The sequence below is a fragment of the Tenrec ecaudatus genome, chromosome 13 (assembly GCF_050624435.1).
Source record: "Tenrec ecaudatus isolate mTenEca1 chromosome 13, mTenEca1.hap1, whole genome shotgun sequence".
Classification (NCBI taxonomy): Eukaryota; Metazoa; Chordata; class Mammalia; order Afrosoricida; family Tenrecidae; genus Tenrec; species Tenrec ecaudatus.
The window spans coordinates 9,171,899-9,188,323 of NC_134542.1; the positions used below are offsets into that span (position 1 = coordinate 9,171,899).

General features: G+C 47.4%; 1 protein-coding gene across 1 annotated transcript in view; it reads left to right on the plus strand.

The window, feature by feature from the left end:
• Positions 1–16,425, plus strand: part of DNER (delta/notch like EGF repeat containing) — a 188,906-nt gene that overhangs the window by 56,874 nt on the left and 115,607 nt on the right. The window lies entirely within an intron of this gene.

Consider the following 16,425-nt stretch of genomic DNA (forward strand, 5'->3'; position numbering starts at 1 on the left):
TTAAAACGCCATTAATCATGCCATGGGAGCCGCTTGTCTCTGAGTCAGGCCTCACGGAGACGAAGGGCTCATGCGGAGACAGGGATGATAGTTTAAGGGGATACTCGCGACTCCTGAGTACACTGTAATGCCCTCAGGAAACAGCTGTCTGCTGGCAAGTGGGCCCAGGCCGTTTAAACTGCTGTTGTTCCAGGGTCCCCAAAAAGCTTGTGGAAAAAGTCCATGATCATCCGGGACAGATGAGCCCCTCAGGACCATTGGTGAGAGTGGCGATACCGGGAGGGTGGAGTCAAAAGGGGGAACCGATCACAAGGATCTCCATATAACCCCTCCCTGGGGGACAGACAACAAAAAAGTGGGTGAAAGGAGACGTTGGATGGTATAAGACATGACAAAATAATAATAATTTATAAATTATCAAGAGGGAGGGAGCAACAAGGAAGGGGGAAAAATGAGGAGCTGATGCCAAGGGCTCAAGTAGAAAGCAAATGTTTTGAGAATGACGATGGCAACATCTGTATAAATGTGCTCGACACAATGGATGGATGGATGGATGGATTGTACAGGCCCTCAATAAAATGATTTTAAAAAAGACCATGATCTTTCAGCGCTAACTTTCCATAAACTCTGATTTTTTCCAAACTAATTTGCATGCCACAAAAGAAGACAAGTCACTTTCACGTTGCCTTTCCCTCCTCAAGCTTTCAGACCTGTGTGTGGAGGCTTTAAAGGCTGTGAACCCGCCCTCTCTCGCTCTCTGGGTTAACTTGGCTTCGTTTATATCTAGTTGTTGTGTTTGTGGCATGTAACACATGCGAAGAAGAAGATGTCCTGTGTGGTTACTGAACCCCTCTGCTCAAATCAGCGACCAGCACCCAGTGAGCCTCTGTAGCCGTGGCTCTATTATGTTCTACCCCACCTGCCCCCTCCTTCCCTTCCTGCCCTGTCCTCCCCCAAGCCCTGCCCCGTCCTGGCGTCTTGATAGTTATTAAAGGCTGTTCCTTTACTGTGAAGCTCGTTTTTGCTTTGTTTTCATCTAGGATGATGGTTGACTAGCTGTGCTGGGCATAACCTTCCCTCGTTTTGTCCGCGTCCTAAGGTGCTGGACGGCTCGTAGTTGTTTACGGATGCATGGCATTCCATTCTGTGACTGTGCCAGTGTTGGCTGCCCCGTTCCTCTACAGGCAAGGCTTTTGATTGTGGCCATCTCTTTGTTATTATAAAAATTGCTGCAATAAATCTGGGTGTGCATATGTCTGTGTTTTGTTCTTCATTTCTTTAAAGTATGTACCAAGTAGAGAAATTGCAGAATATTAAAGTGTTTGTATTTGCAGTTCTTTAAGGAAGCATCATCCTCGTTATCCCTGTATCATCCATAAGCATTTAAATATCATATTGTTTTAAATATTGAAAACTGGTGGCTTAGTGGTTACACATTGGACTGGAACTGCAAGGCAAGTTATTTAAAATCACCCGCTGCTGTGCCGGAGAAAGTTGAGGCTTCCTACTGCTATGAAGAGATACAGGCTCAGAATCCCATGGGAGCGTTCTTCCTTGTGCGATTGGGTCACTCTGAGTTGAAAGCGATTCAGTGGCAGTGAGTTTTGAGAATTTTTAAGAACGTCCTGCTTTGGTACACACCAGAGGTTGGCCAGGCATCATTGTATGTAGTTGTAGAAAGGAGAAATGGAAGAAAGGGCAGTTGCTTGTCATTGACTTACAGGTTCTGGAACTATTGCCAACAAATAACAAATTCCTTTCAGACTTAGCACCTCTCTAGAGCTGGCCTCAAAATTGCAGATGCAGCAGGAGAGTGGGAGGAAGACAGGGATGGGAAGGGAAACTCATTGTGTGTTTCATTTGGGGTGTTGGCATCATCCCTGCTCTGGAGGACCCCCATTTTCAGGAGGATGGTGGAAGGTGGGTGCTGAGAACAACTTTCTGCCCTCCCTTCTTGTCTTCTGGGTTTTAGTGACATGGAGGTGGTTATGAATAGAACCTAGTGGTGATTTGGGCCAACCTCCATCCTTCAAGGGAAGATTTTTTTGGAAACAGGTTTGGGCAGATGGGTTCTGAGAGAGACACCTCTATTTTACAAGGGGAACGCCCCATTGGGAGTGCCCATTCTTCTCACCACTTCCAGTTTAACATTCCTGCACACTTGCTTCCATTTTCCCCTCACCAGTTTGACACATATTTCCAGGAGAGCCAGTTTTGAGTCAGAGTGAATCCCCAAAGACACCACCCCCCGAAACCAGAGCACGATTCATTTTAGACTAATATGGTGCAAAGCAGTGCTGATGTTTCATGGGTTAAGTGTTGGGCCACTAGAGGAGGCTGTCTGTAAACGATTAGTCTCTGGATGTCTTGTTGGAATCCACTCGGTGGCATTGGGTGACTTGAGGCAATGACTACCATTCTTGGTTTATGGCAACCGGAAGGTTGGAGGCTTGAGTCCACTTGGAAGAAATATTTGACATTCCATTTCCGAAAACACCAGCCATCGAAAACCCTGTGCTGCTCAGTTTTATACTGTCACACACGTTGCCATGTGTTGGGCTTGACCAAAGCAAACTCAACTACATCTGTGGTCACCAAATCCATTCTGACTTTTGGTGACCCCATGTACACAGAATAGAACTGCTCTGTCTAAGGAGCCCTGGCAGTGGTGGTTATTCGTTGGTCAGCAGTTAGAAATCATCCGTCGCTCCTTGGGAGAAAGACGAGGCTTTCTACTCCCTCCTCTCTACTCCAGTCCTGGAAATCCGCAGGAGCAGTTCTACCCTGTCCTGTAGGGCTGCGGCTCTGAGTCAGAACCAACTCTGTGGCTGTGAGCTTCGTTTGGGGTTTCTAGGGTTTTCTTGGCTATCATCTTTACAGAAGTTGAGTGCCAGGAGTTTCTCACAGCACCCCTGGGTGGGGTTGACCCACCAATCTTCTGGTTAGCAGTGTGTGCAAAGTGTTTGTACCATTCGAGGTCTACCTCACTGGCAATTGATAGCTTCTCCCGGTAAGATAGCTACACCTTCTTTGAGGAGATTGTCTTGTCCTGGTTCTAGCACATTCTCTAAGAGTGGTGTACCATTGATACGTGAAAAGTACAGAGCTTACTGATAACAAGAACTTGGATGAATCTTTTAAGCAGTGATTCTATGTCATCTTGGAAGACTCTCGACTCGCATGTCTTGAGTATAATATTCCAGTTGCTTAAATATACCATTTAGTTGACAGAGGAGACCCTGCGAAGGGCCAACTGTGGTGTGGGACTCAAGAAGGTGGTGGGAATGATACGGTCTGCTCAAGTTTTTGAAAGGAACCTGGATGACAATTAAAGCCTAAGCTGAACCCCTTCTCTGGGAGGCAGGGACTGGTGAGTGGGTGAATCCAGGAGCTGAGAGAAGAGATTTCTTTTATGCTGCCAAACCTGCCCTTTGTTCGATTTTTCTGCCAACTTGGACCAGCCTCTTCTTTCTTCTGAGAGAACCTCATTTATCAGTATCTTCTGTGCTGTTGTGCTGTGTTAGTAGGTGCTGTCACATCAGACCTAATTCATAGGAAGCCCAGGTGCAATACAGCGAAACACCATCTGGTCTTGTGTCCCTTTCACAGTTGTTGTCATGCTTGGACCCATGGCTGTAACCACAGAGCCACTCTGTCCGGTTGAAGCCCTTCCTGTCTTTCTGTGACCCTTTGCTTTACTGAGTGGGATGTGCTTCCCCAGGGCCCAGACTCTCCTGATAACATGTGTTCTATAGGGGGAAAGGGGAAAGGGTGCTTTGAGTTTTTCTGTGATCCCCTCACCTCACTGCCGTCAAGTCAATGCCAACTTATAGTCAGGAGTGAACATCAAATCTGCTGCCATCGTGTTGACCCAGATTCATAGGGGGCGTCTGTGGGGTTTTTAGTTGTAAGAAAGGCACGGGGCACAGAGTGCATTGGAGAGAGGGGCACAGAAGAGCAAAGGGATAAACCTGTTTTGGACAGTTAAAATGTTGACAGTTGATCCCCCTCTGACACAGACTGGACCTGATCTAGTTTTGAACATTTCCTGAATTTTTGTTTTGTTCTTGTTGTTCACATTAGGGTTTAATTTCAGAAGTGTTATGTCATTGGGATCACCCTCGTGAAGTTGTGCTATATGTTCTTCTGCTCTTCTGTGTATAAGAAACCCAGGATTGACGAACCTATAGCTACAGAAAGTAGAATAAGCGTTTTGGGGTGGGGGTGGTGGGAGGGGTAAAAGGGAGATGATGTCAGGGAGTCCAGGAAGAAGAAAAAAGCTTATAAACTGACTGTGGTAGCAATTATACAACCCTGCTTGACATGATTGAACTATGGAATGACATGATCTATGTATTAATTCCCACTGAATAACAAAATTGTATAAAAAAGAAGGGTGTGGGGCAGTGTCTGACTTATTCTGTTGACATAGGGGAAGGGAGCGTCAAACTTATTAAAAAAAAACAACTTATTATTCCCATGATGTAGAGATCAGACATGCCTCCACCTTCCAACCTGCTGACCTTTTCTGACACTGTCCACGGCACTCCACATTCAGCTGGGTTTGATAATTGGTTGCAGTGGCCAGACCGAATGAAAAGACAGTACTCGCTGCCTCTGAGTCAATTCCAACTCATAGCGACCCTATAGGATAGGGTAAAACTGCCCCTGCAGTTTTCCAAGACTTTCTCCATGCAGTGGCTAGTGTGTTCAAACTGCTGACCTTGTGCTTAGCAGCTCCACAAGTAGCCCATAAGGGCTTTTGCTAGTCAAGCCTAAGATGGGATAAAAAGCAGGATAAGAGATGAAATAACTGGACATCCCCTTACAGAAGGGTGGCGGGGAGGAGCCCAGCCACTCAGGGTGCAGTGTAGCAACAATGAAACATACATATTGCCTCTAGTTCTTTAATGCTTCCTCCCCACCCCACTATCGTGATCCCAATTCTACCTTACAAATCCAGCTAGACCAGAGCATGTACGCAGGTACAGGTAGCTAGAAACAAAGGGAATCCAGGACAGATAAACTCCTCAGGACCAATAATGAGATTAGCAATACCAGGAGGGCAAGGGGAGGGTGGAGGAGAAAGGGGGAACTTATCACAATGATCTACATATAACCCCCTCCTTGGGGGATGAACAGACGTCAGACAGTAAAAGACGTGACAGAATAATAATAATTTATAAATTATCAAAGGTTCACGAGGAAGGGAGGGTGGACGAAATATGAGGAGCTGATACCAAGGGCTCAAGTAGAAAGGAAATGTTTTGAGAATGATGATGATAACAAATGTACAAATGTGCTTGATACAACGGATGGATGTATGGATTGTGTTAAGAGTTGTAGGACTTCCTAATAAAATGAGTTTTAAAAAAAGAGAGATTAAATAAAAGATAAGGAAGCAGGTGGAGAATTTATAAGAAGGTTCCCAAAGAGAGGAATTAGGAGAGTGTGAGAAAAATCAGCTATTCAAGATCCAGAATGTCAGGACTTCCAAGTGAGCTTAAGAATCTCCCTACCCGCACCCCCAACACTACCATGCCAATTCATTCTTATCACTCCGAAGGAAGAATGTTAGGCTCAGATACCTTGGCAAAAGGTAAAATTGGAAAAAGAAAATTAAGTCACTGATGCCTTAGGTGCCTTCTTAACTAAAAGAAAAAGTCCTGGACAAGGAATGGGAAGCTGGTGGGTTTGAACTCCTGGCCTCCTGGATGGAAGCCCACTTCATCAGCAGGGCTCCCTGAGAAATGCTCTGGGGCAGATCTGAGTAAATTTGACACCAACACTCACCTACCCCCATAATGGATGCCCCTTCTTTCATCCATAAGCCAGTGCAACAGCCTGGGTGCAACGTGGCATGTGGGACTCACCTGCTTGGGAGCTCAGCTGGCAGGCCCTGTCTAGTGGCCTCAGACTGACTCATTGAAAAGGCAAGAATAGAGCCGTGGTTCTCAGCCTCCTAATGCCGTGACCCTTTCATACAGTTCCTCATGTTGTAGTATCCCCCCAAACCATAAAATTATTTTCGTGGCTACTTCATCACTGTCATTTTGGTACTGTTATGAATTGGGTGACCCCTGTGAAAGGGTCGTTCGACCCCCCATCCCCCATAGGGGTCGCAACCCACAGGTGGAGAGCTGCTGCCATAGAGGAAATTAGCACATGGTTGGTAACCTGACAAACCTTGCCGAAGCTACTTTGTTTTTTATGGGGAAGAACGATGAAGAAGTCTGGGTGAAGAATCCATGCCAATTTTAGAAGATCTTTTCAGAGGAAGAGCCTCTTCATTCTGGTTGACGGCTTCTTTGCAGGAGCTGAAGTGCCCTGGAGGTCATACCTGCTCTCTCTATGGCCACAGGCCAGCCCCAGAAGGGGGCGCTCCTGAGTGTAGAAATTCAGTCATTGGAATACTTACCTTTGGCGATTAAGGTGTGCCTCTTTAAAGCCAGGCTATTTTCAATCGCCTCGTTTGTGTGTGAATGTTACACATTGAATAAGGAAGACTGAAGAAAAATCGATGTATCTGAATTGTGGTGTTGGTGAAGACTATTGAAAGTGCCACGGACTGCCAGAAGAGCCAACAAATGTGTCCTGGAAGAGCTATAGCCAGAATGCTCCTAAGACGCAAGGATGGTGAGACTTCTTCTCTGGTACATTGGACATGTCATCAGGAGAGACTAGCCCCTGGGAAAGGACCTCAAACTTGTTAAATGTAGAGGAGCAGCCAATAAAAAAACAAAAGAGGACAATTCTCCACAAGATGTATTGACACAGTGGCTCCAGCAATGGGCTCAAACATAACAGAAATTGTACAGATACTATACGACTGGCAGTGTCCCATTCTGTTGAACACAGGGCCATTTATCACCCAACAACAACAAGCAGAGAGTTCTTGATATCTACTTCCAAATTAGTGAACAAAAGCCCCACAGATCACCACAGAATACTTTCCTAAGAAGCCTGATGCTGTAATGGGTTACACATTGAGCTGCCAGCTGCAAAGTCTGTAGTGTGAACTCGCCAGCCACGCCAAGGGAAGGAGCTGAGGCTGTCTGCCCCAGAAAAGACTAGGAGTTGGAATTGACTCGATGGCTATGAGTTAGGTTTGTTTTTCTCTAGTCCTGGAGTGTGACCCTCATGCCCTCTCCAGCTTGGGAGGCCCTCCAGCAGGGCTACGATGAAGGACCCAGACACAGCAGTGATTGTGGGGGTTGCATGGGGGTGGGGCAGGGTTTTATGAGGTTGCACCATGTGCCACAAGTTATCATTGACTGGAAGGCAACCAACAGCAGCCACAGTTGCCAGGCTGAGACTGATGAGGAAGAAAGGCCAGGCGATCTACTTCCAGAGATGAGCCAGTGAAAACCTGGGTTCACAAAAGCACCCAGGTCTCACTCGTTTGCTTTGGCTTTGTCATCGGGAGGGATTACTCACAGGAGTTGTTACATCATGCTTGATGAAGTAGAGTCCACAAGGGTAAGAGAGCCCCTTTGTGCAATGGATTGGCTCAGTAGCCAAAATGATGGACCCGATTTTGCTGGTAATTGTGAGGATGATGCAGAACTTGGGTAACAGAAGGTCAGCAAGTGTTGGAATCGACTTGATTGATGGTATCTATCTATCTGTCTATCTATCTATCTATCTATCTATCTATCTATCTATCTATCTATCTATTTATCTATCTTCTATCATCCTTGCCCTCTAAGTGGATTTCAAGAAATCGTGGCCAATGGTATCCTTAGAGCCAGTCTATCTACCCCTTGATGATATCTCAGAAAATGTTTAAGTTGGAATGACTGGGTTCTTTCAAGACCCATCACATGGTGATCTTGGAGAGAAATCCTGCAGTCCTGCAGCGATGGAAAGATGCTTGGAGTTGTAGCACAGCAGAAAAGAGATTCACTTGTTTTCGTTCTTGTTAACATGCTGTTGCAGGAGTCATTTGCCAGCGTTCGAAGCTGATTGTGATCATGTTGCTTCCTTTTTACAGTGAGACATGATGGAGGCCAACCTCCCAGCCAGTGTCGGAATCCCTCCAGAGCTTCAGGCAAACACAAGCATGTTGGAACAATTTACTTTTATTGCCCTCATAGTTTTTAAATCTTTTGATTAGATCATCCGTCCACATAAAAGCAGTTCTGTGATTTCCACGCTGTTCTTCTTCGGTAATGGAGCCCATTGCTCTTCTGTCAGATGCACTCTGGTTAGAGGATCTTTCACAATTCCAAGTTGATGGGGGCTTGGCCAGAATGGCCCGGCGTGCCCCATCCTGGAGAGATCTTGTAGCATAGTTACTGTAGCGCTATGAAGGACCGCTGGAGTTTGGAAAACATTTTTGGCTGCAAGGTTTGCTTCTGATGTTCCTTCGTTTTATGAACAAGCCACACCCCCCACACAACCCTGGCTCTTGACCATCATTTCTCTCTTGAACTTTATCACCAAGGTGGTCTTTCATTTAACGGCAGGTAAGTGCCAAGGAGAGACCCAAGTGGCATGACTGGCTATGGGCTTGGCTAGTAACTGAAGCGTCATTGGTTCAAACCCATCCGCAACTTCGAAGGAGAAAGCGTGATCTGTTTCCATAAAGAGGAGGGAAACCCGTGAGAAGTTCTGTTCTGACCGCCCCCCCCCCCCCGGCAGTGCTATGAGTTCCAAAATTCAACTGGGCAGGCCCTGCTGGCAACTCTGTGTCAGGGTACCTGCACCAGACTCCTTGCTAGCTCAAATCTTAAGCTTATCTAGAGCCAAGGTAAATGCCATAGAACTTTGTCTGCTTAGAGCTTGATGATCCTCCCCACCCCAAGTTGAAGGAGTAATTTTACAGTCAGAGGATGATGTGCTGAGTGCAGGATGCAGAGAGGGTGAGCTGTCCCAGAAGACCCAGGTGTATTGGATGCAAGCCACTCCCCCAAGGAAACTCATCTTCCAAACGATTGGCTGCTCAGATCAGATCACAAAATGAAGTGTGGTTGCACCTTATCTGCCAGCACTGAAAAGGATGGTCCAGCCACGCTGACACTGAACTTTAACCATCACAGCCGCAGGGATCCCTGAACACTGCCCAGGGGAGTCTGGGGTGGTGCACTCCCTGAGATTAGCACCCAGGTCTTGTTTAGTCTGTGTCCAGTGTAACCTTGCTGAGCATGGTGCTTGATACCCAAGAGAAGCTGAGCGACAGACCCAGCAGGAACTGGATGGCACAAAGCCCCAACAGAAACAAAAGCGTTGTGGGGAACCAGCTCTGGGGTATTCGAGCGAGGTGTATCTTCACAAAGTTCAAGTGAAAATTCCATGCTGTGTTCATCCCATTTCTCCACTCAGTTTTGAAGCCCCATCCCCCCACCCCCGACCTCCCAATCTATGGGAGGACTGTGGAGCATGAGGAGTAAATGGCATGCTGGCGGTTTTCCAATGAGCTGGAACCGTTTCTCTGATTTTCCATCTCAGAGAGTGCGCCCCAGAGCGTCATTTCACTATCGTTACAAAAAGAAATCTGTCAGAATAATTTGAGGCAGCAGAGCCATTGAGCCCACCCTCCTGTTGACTTGGGGCCATGGCTGCCCTCTGCAGGGTGGCCAGGTGTGAGGAGTGAAGAGTGGGGATGTCACATCCTTCATCCCTTCTCAGAGAAGGTTCTTCCATCTCCATTCCAGCAAACACAGAGGCGATCAGGGAAGTGCGGCAGGGAACTTGGAGAGCTGCAGTGACCCAGGAGGCTTGTGGGGGACAAAGAAATGTCATGCAGGGCAGACAAGGGAGTCCACAAGGACTCAAAGGAAAGCCAGTTGACACCCCCAGCATCCACTTTCCCTCTGCAGGAGAGCTGCTGGGGGTCAGCATACAGCGAGAGAAGCTTTGTCACAGTTCTATTGATGGGGTGGGGTCAGCTCACCCCGTCCTGTGAGCACCAGAGAGAAATTTCTCCCTGAAGCAAGGGGTGGGACTCAGCAAGGCGTGGGGGGTATCTGGTGACCCAGTTGTCAGTGGCAATGGAGAGAGGAGTCTATTTTATTCTAAGCAAGTGTCCTATTAGTGGAGAGGGCAAACTTTTTTCTTGACCCACTAAGTAGCTTATGGACGGGGCTCATTAAAAAGTTTTGAGCTGGGGAAGAAGTCGATGCTTTGGATTAGATGGCAGAAAGGAGGAGTCTGACAGAGATTTATTTGCTAATAAAGGGAGCGTGATCTCTCCCATGGATTTTACTTGGAGAATGTGCACCGCGGACCTCCAAGGGAGGAAGTGCTTTTATGGACAATAAAAATAGACTAGTCATGATGAGAAACACATCAGCGGCGAGCTCATAAACCTCAGTGCAGTCCAGCGGCCTCTCTGCTCTCTTAACATGCCAGGAACGAGGCCATCCGGAATGCCATTGATTTGTGTTTGAATGATCATCCTGGCTATTGATGCAATCCAAAGGCCAGCGTGGCCTTTTGTGTTATCGAACAGCGCATCGGGGCCCGCACGAAAATAGGCCAGCCTATTCCAGTCATTTGTTATAAATGATTTAACAAAACAATTATAAATGGATGTTCCCAAGGAGAGCAAACACAGTGGCAAATAGCGGGCAAGACCTTGGTGGGAGGCAGCATTTCAGATTCATCAGAGGGAGGATTCAATCACCGTGAAGTTTTCAGGGTTTTAGGATTTAGTGTGGACAGGGGCTTTCAAAGGGCTCTGCTCTGATTTTATTTTTAACCCTCAGGAAACCGGGGCCTAGGAGACAAGGCAGCAGGTTGGCCAAGGTATGAGAGTTAATCTGTGGCACTATGTCCAGTCCTTCCTGGTGGTGGTTGCTATGAGGGCAGTCAGCATTTTCGGGGACCTTCACATCTGTCTGTAGTCCTGGGAAGGAGCCCTGGTGGGGTGGCAGGTTGTGTGTTGTGCTGCTAACTGTAAGGCCAGAAGCTCAAACCTACCAGCTGTTCCTCAGGAGAAAGATGAGGCTCTCTGCTCCCATAAACGCCACAGGGCCGGTTAGACCGTGCCTAGAGGGTTGCCGTGAGTTGGAGCCGGCGGTGCGTTTTGGAGTCCATGGGTGATGAAGAGCATGACTGTGCTCTGTTCCTCACTGACAGGCTGCCTGGGCCCTGGGCCTCAGAGGAAAGCCTTGGGGATTTGCTTCTGAAAAGGCCGCCATTGGAAACCCCAGGCAGCCGGCCCACGCCGATACCTGTGGGGGACGCAGGGAGTCAGCCACTGGTTCTTGGTTACTGGCCTGCTGTCCCAAAGTAGCTCAGCCACTGGCCTCTCCTGGTACTCTGTCTGCCAAGCTCGCTCCTTATAAGCTCACCTGGAAGGGTTGCCACTGAGTATGGCAGTGGAGATAATTTCATTTACAAAATTGATTGACTTGACCCCACCCTCGGTACCATCGAGTCAGTTCTAACTCAGAATGACCCCATAGGACATAGCAGAACTGCCCTGTGCCCCTGAGATGGTAACTCTTTATGAGAGGCGAAAGCCTCATCTTTCTCTCGCAGAGCGGCTGGTGGTTTCCAACTGCTGACCTTGAAGTTAGTAGTGCAGCGTGTAAGCCCTGCGCCACCAGGGCTCCTTGTTGGCCACCCCCCTTTGCGTTCTTATAAGTTATCAAGGACTCCAGGGAGATTTGCTTACTGGACTGTAGCTGTGGCTTGCCGCCATATTAAATTAAATAGAGGAATTAAAAGATAGGCATATTAGTTCATTTTAAGCTGGCAATAAACCCATGGAATGCTAATAAACAAGAACACACTTTTTTTCTTTTTATAATCATCTTATTGGGGGCTCCTGCATCTCTTATCACAATCCATACATAAATGCATTGTGTCAAGCACATTAAGAACACACTTTTAATGAAAAAACAAAAACAACAAAACACTGAAAACCAAAAATCAAAAAAAACTCCGATAATCAAAAACCTGAAACTGTTCCATAGAGTGAAAAGGGTGACGTGGTCTTTGTGTTTACAGATCACTTTCATGTTCAGTTTGGAAGTAAACAGGCAGGTTTTCATACTCATTCTGTGTTCATTCTCTCCCAGTGTATTGTTGTGGCTGAAGTGTAGAAAGAAAAATTCAGCATAACCGATGTGTACTTAGAAAAAGAGCAAAGCGTGATTGTATTCTAACCTCTTCAGAAAATGGAGGCTTTTCTTCCTTGGAAATACTTTACCATTCTACCAATCATAGGCTCTTAAAGGTTGCTTGCAGTGCAGAATCTGCAATGGCTCAGGCCTGGTTTACCCTTGGCTACCCTACAGCCCATCGGTCCACCGTGTACTGAGTCTTTGACTCGTGAGTAGTTTTGTAACTGACAGACGGGTGGCCTGCCACCTTCCTGGACTGTGGGGGCTTGAGTGCTGTGCTGAGTAGAAGTGGCCCTGCGATCAAGTTCTGCAGATTAGTCAGTGAAAACATGATGAATCACCACAGATGCCATCAGAGGTAGAGGTGGAAGAAGAATCTCTAGGTTGGAAGTCACTCAAGAGACACACTGGCTGCAGCTGTAGAGTCAAGCAAACTGGTAAGAGTGGAGACGGTATAAGGACACGTCTGCGCCAGCTTCTCAGCAACCCACAGCAGTTCTGTAACATCACACGTTGGTCGTATGGGAAACATTGCATCATCGAGAGATTCAGAGCTTCCACGCATTGACACACATTTCTTTAGTCAATATGTTTCAAAGCCCCACTTCTGTCAACATCCCCTCCAATCATGCCAGACGAATACTTACATACCGGGAGGCAACCTGTCAAACTCTTAGACAGATACACATTCACTAACGTAATTTTTCTTTTAAAGCGCAGAGAATTTGATGTCCTTCCACAAAGGCACTCCATTGTCTTCCTTGAGGTGGCAGGCTTGCTGTGTTCACGGGAGAGAAAATGTCTGCCAAGGAGCCACATCTGGCGGGGTACCGTAATTGTCTGTGCAGAGTGCCAGGGATGGGGGCAAGGGTGGGCAAGATCCTTCGACATACACTCTGGACATGTCCTCGGGAGCGAACAGTCCCGGAGGAAGAGATCCTGTCTGGTAAAGTGGAGGGAGAGTGAAAGGAGGAAGGTTCTCGAGGAGACGGACGGGCGGACACAGTGGCTGCAGCAATGGGCTCAGGAAGATGAGCGCCCGTGAGGGCGGCGCGGAGACTGGGCAGCGTTTGGTTCTGCTGTGACCAGGGTTGCCGTGGGTTCCAATGGACTCGATGGCACTAACAGCCGCAACAACAACAACAACAAACAACACGCAGTCAGCAAAGCCTGCGTGCTAGTCTCTGAGTCCTTTGAGTCACACACAGTGTGGCAGATGGGCGCTCAAGGGTTGAGATTTTAAATAATTTTGATTTTTTACTGCTTCATGGAGGACCCACTAAATGGAATTGGCATTTCCTCTCTTTGGGACACCCAATGATGAGGAAGAATCCGATGATCACTCACACCAACCCCCTCCTTCCCTTCTTGAGGTGACGGGTTTTTACAGCATCCCTTCTACTTGGATGGGTGTGTCCTCTGAGTAAAGACGGTGCACCAGGCCTTAACACCAGTGGTTTTCAGCCTGTGGGTCGTGACCCCTTTGGGGGGCTTGAACGACCTTTTCGCAGGGGTCGCCTAAGACCATCAGAAAACACAAATATTTCATAGTATATAATTACATGTTGGTTTTTGATTGATCACTATGCTTTATGTTTAATCATGTTCAATTTGTAACAATGAAAATACATCTGCATACCAGATACTTACATGACAATTCATAACAGTAGCAAAATGACAGTGACGAAGTAGCCACGATAATAATTTGATGGTTGGGGGTCACCACCACATGAGGAACTGTATGAAAGGGTGGCGGCACGAGGAAGGGTGAGAACCGCTGCCCTAACACACTTCTAAAGCAGGGTTGACATCATGGTTCCTTCTCCAGCCCCTTTCCCCCCAACACAACCTAACCTGTTGCTCTCACACTCATCTTGACCCTATAGGACAGAGGTTTCCAAGGTTGCCCTCTTTATGCCAAAAGCTTTTCCTCAGAGCTGGACTGCATGATGAAGAACAAAGGCACAGGACGGGGAGGCGATTCTTTAATAGCCCGTGCTGTGCAGATGACACAGTCTTGCTCGCTGATGGAGACGTCAACCTGAAAGTCCTCCTGATGAAGAACAAAAGCTACAGCCTTCCGTATGGATTTCACTTCAACACAAAGGCAACGACAATCCTGACAGCTGGCCTGATCACAAGCATCAGAGTTAGCAGAAAGGAAGCGGGCGTTGTCAAGGACTAGGTTTACTTGGATTTATACTCAACACCCGGGAAAGCAGCTACAAAAAGCCAACTCTCATTGTACTGTGCAAATTGGTTGCAAAAAAACCACAAACCTCTTTAAAGTGTTAAGAAGCCATAATGTCACTTTAAGGACTAAAGGGTGCCCGATCCAATCCACAGTATTTTTAATCACTTCATTTATGTGTGCAATCTGGCTAGTGAGTAGGGAAGACGAAGAATAGATACACCGGAATTATGGGGTGGGTGAGGAACACTGAGTGAGGTAGTTAATTGTGCCAACCTGGCCGATAAACACATGTGGGGTTAATTGAAGGGCAGAGGGATAAATGGCTCGGTGAGCCTCGTCTTTCTAGTTCTCGGGTCTCTTGCTTTGTGATGGTCGGGCCAGGGTGCAGCTGCCTTAGCCAGTTCCCTGCTTTAGCTGGCAAGGCTTACTTCCTACAAGACAGGAGAAGCCACATGGACCTACCCTAATGCAGCCCTGGGTGCTGGAGCAGCCTGTGGAGACCCCTGCCAGTGCTGAGATGCATACACATTCACTGATTCGGCTTCCCTCCTGTAGTTGGCATCATTGCATGCGTTTTGTGAGATGGAGGAGGACTTTGTGGATTGGCGTCAGACATATGGGCTAATGTTGGACTTGTGGCCTTGGGCAGCACTGGGTTGGGATGTTTCCTTGATGTGCATTTAACCTTTATATAAAACTCTCTCTTATACATGAGCTTCTGTGGATGTGTTTCTCTAGAGTACCCAGACTAACACACCAAGAATGCCGTAGATTGCCCAGCGAATGCACAAATCTGTCTTGGAAGAAGTATAGTTAGAATGCTCCTTTGAAGCAAGGATGGCAAAACCCTGTCTCACTTACCGTATATACTCGAGTATGAGTGGACCCAAATATCAACCGAGGCACCGAATTTTATCACAAAACGACATAAAAATTGTGCTGAAAAACTCAGCTTATACACGAGGATATACGGTACTTTGGACCTGTTATCAAGAGGGACCAACCCCTGGTGAACACAGAATGCTCGTCAGAGTCGAACATCAGTGAATAATAAGAAGACCCTCAGGAGATGGATGGACACTAGCTATAACAATGGGTTCCAGGTCTGAGCAGTGTTTGTTTCGGGTGTAAATAGGATCACTGTGAGTCCACGGTGACTCGACAGCCCCTAAGGTCAACAAAAATCTGTACAGAAGTGGACTGCCACATTTTCCTCCCACAGAGTACAGGGTTGGCACGAACCACCAACCTCTGGGTTGACAACCTAGTACTTAACCACCACACCACCAGGGCTTGGGGTTCAGAAGCCTTGTTTGGATAACTTCTAACCCAAGGCAGAAGGTCCTTGGTTGGTGCATTGGGTGATAACCCCACATTTGCCAGAGAGAGTTAATGTAAGGGTTTCTTCTTTCAGATCAGCTTTTCCTTCTTGTCCTAGAATAATCCCAAGACACTTGGGCTAAACCTGCTTGTCTTCTCCTTATCGGCAGCAGAAGGCTCAGTCTGTCCTCAGCTTCCTTTCTTAATGGGCACTTGGAGCCTAAGATGCAGGCAGGGGTGCTCCCTAAGTTCACCATGACTGAGAGTGTCTAGTTTAATGAGAAATCTGCGGTTCAGTGGAGTATTCTCATGTTCAATAAGGCGGAGAGAAGCCGGCCCTAGAAGGGACCCAAAAGCTCTCAAAGGCACACCACAGCTGTTCAGTAATGGCTAAATGGGGCCAGGTGACCACAGGCCCTCTGAGGCCACAGCCATGAGGGCAATCCACTTTCTCCTCTAGGACTGTGGCTGGTTTCCACACCGTTTCTGGGCAGAGTGTTCCCAGCGTGTCTCAAACCTCAGAGGGAGGAGGCTATGTGATAAGTACAGCGGGCATAATGTGTGGAGGGAAAGACAAAGAAGAGACTGGCCTGACATCTTGCAGGGCATCGGCAGAGTCTGTGTGGAACGTTCCAGACCTGTTTAGGAGTCCAAGGCCATCAATTATGTAGGACCTTGGAACTGCCATGGACATATCCTGCTTTTACACAGTCACTATATTTGGGCAGGAAACTGGGCGAAAACAAAGCATATGAACAGAGGAAATGCTCAGAGCAGCATCTGCGAAACCGCTGACGTGTTATTGTTAGGGGCTGTCCAGTTGACTTTCAGTTATAG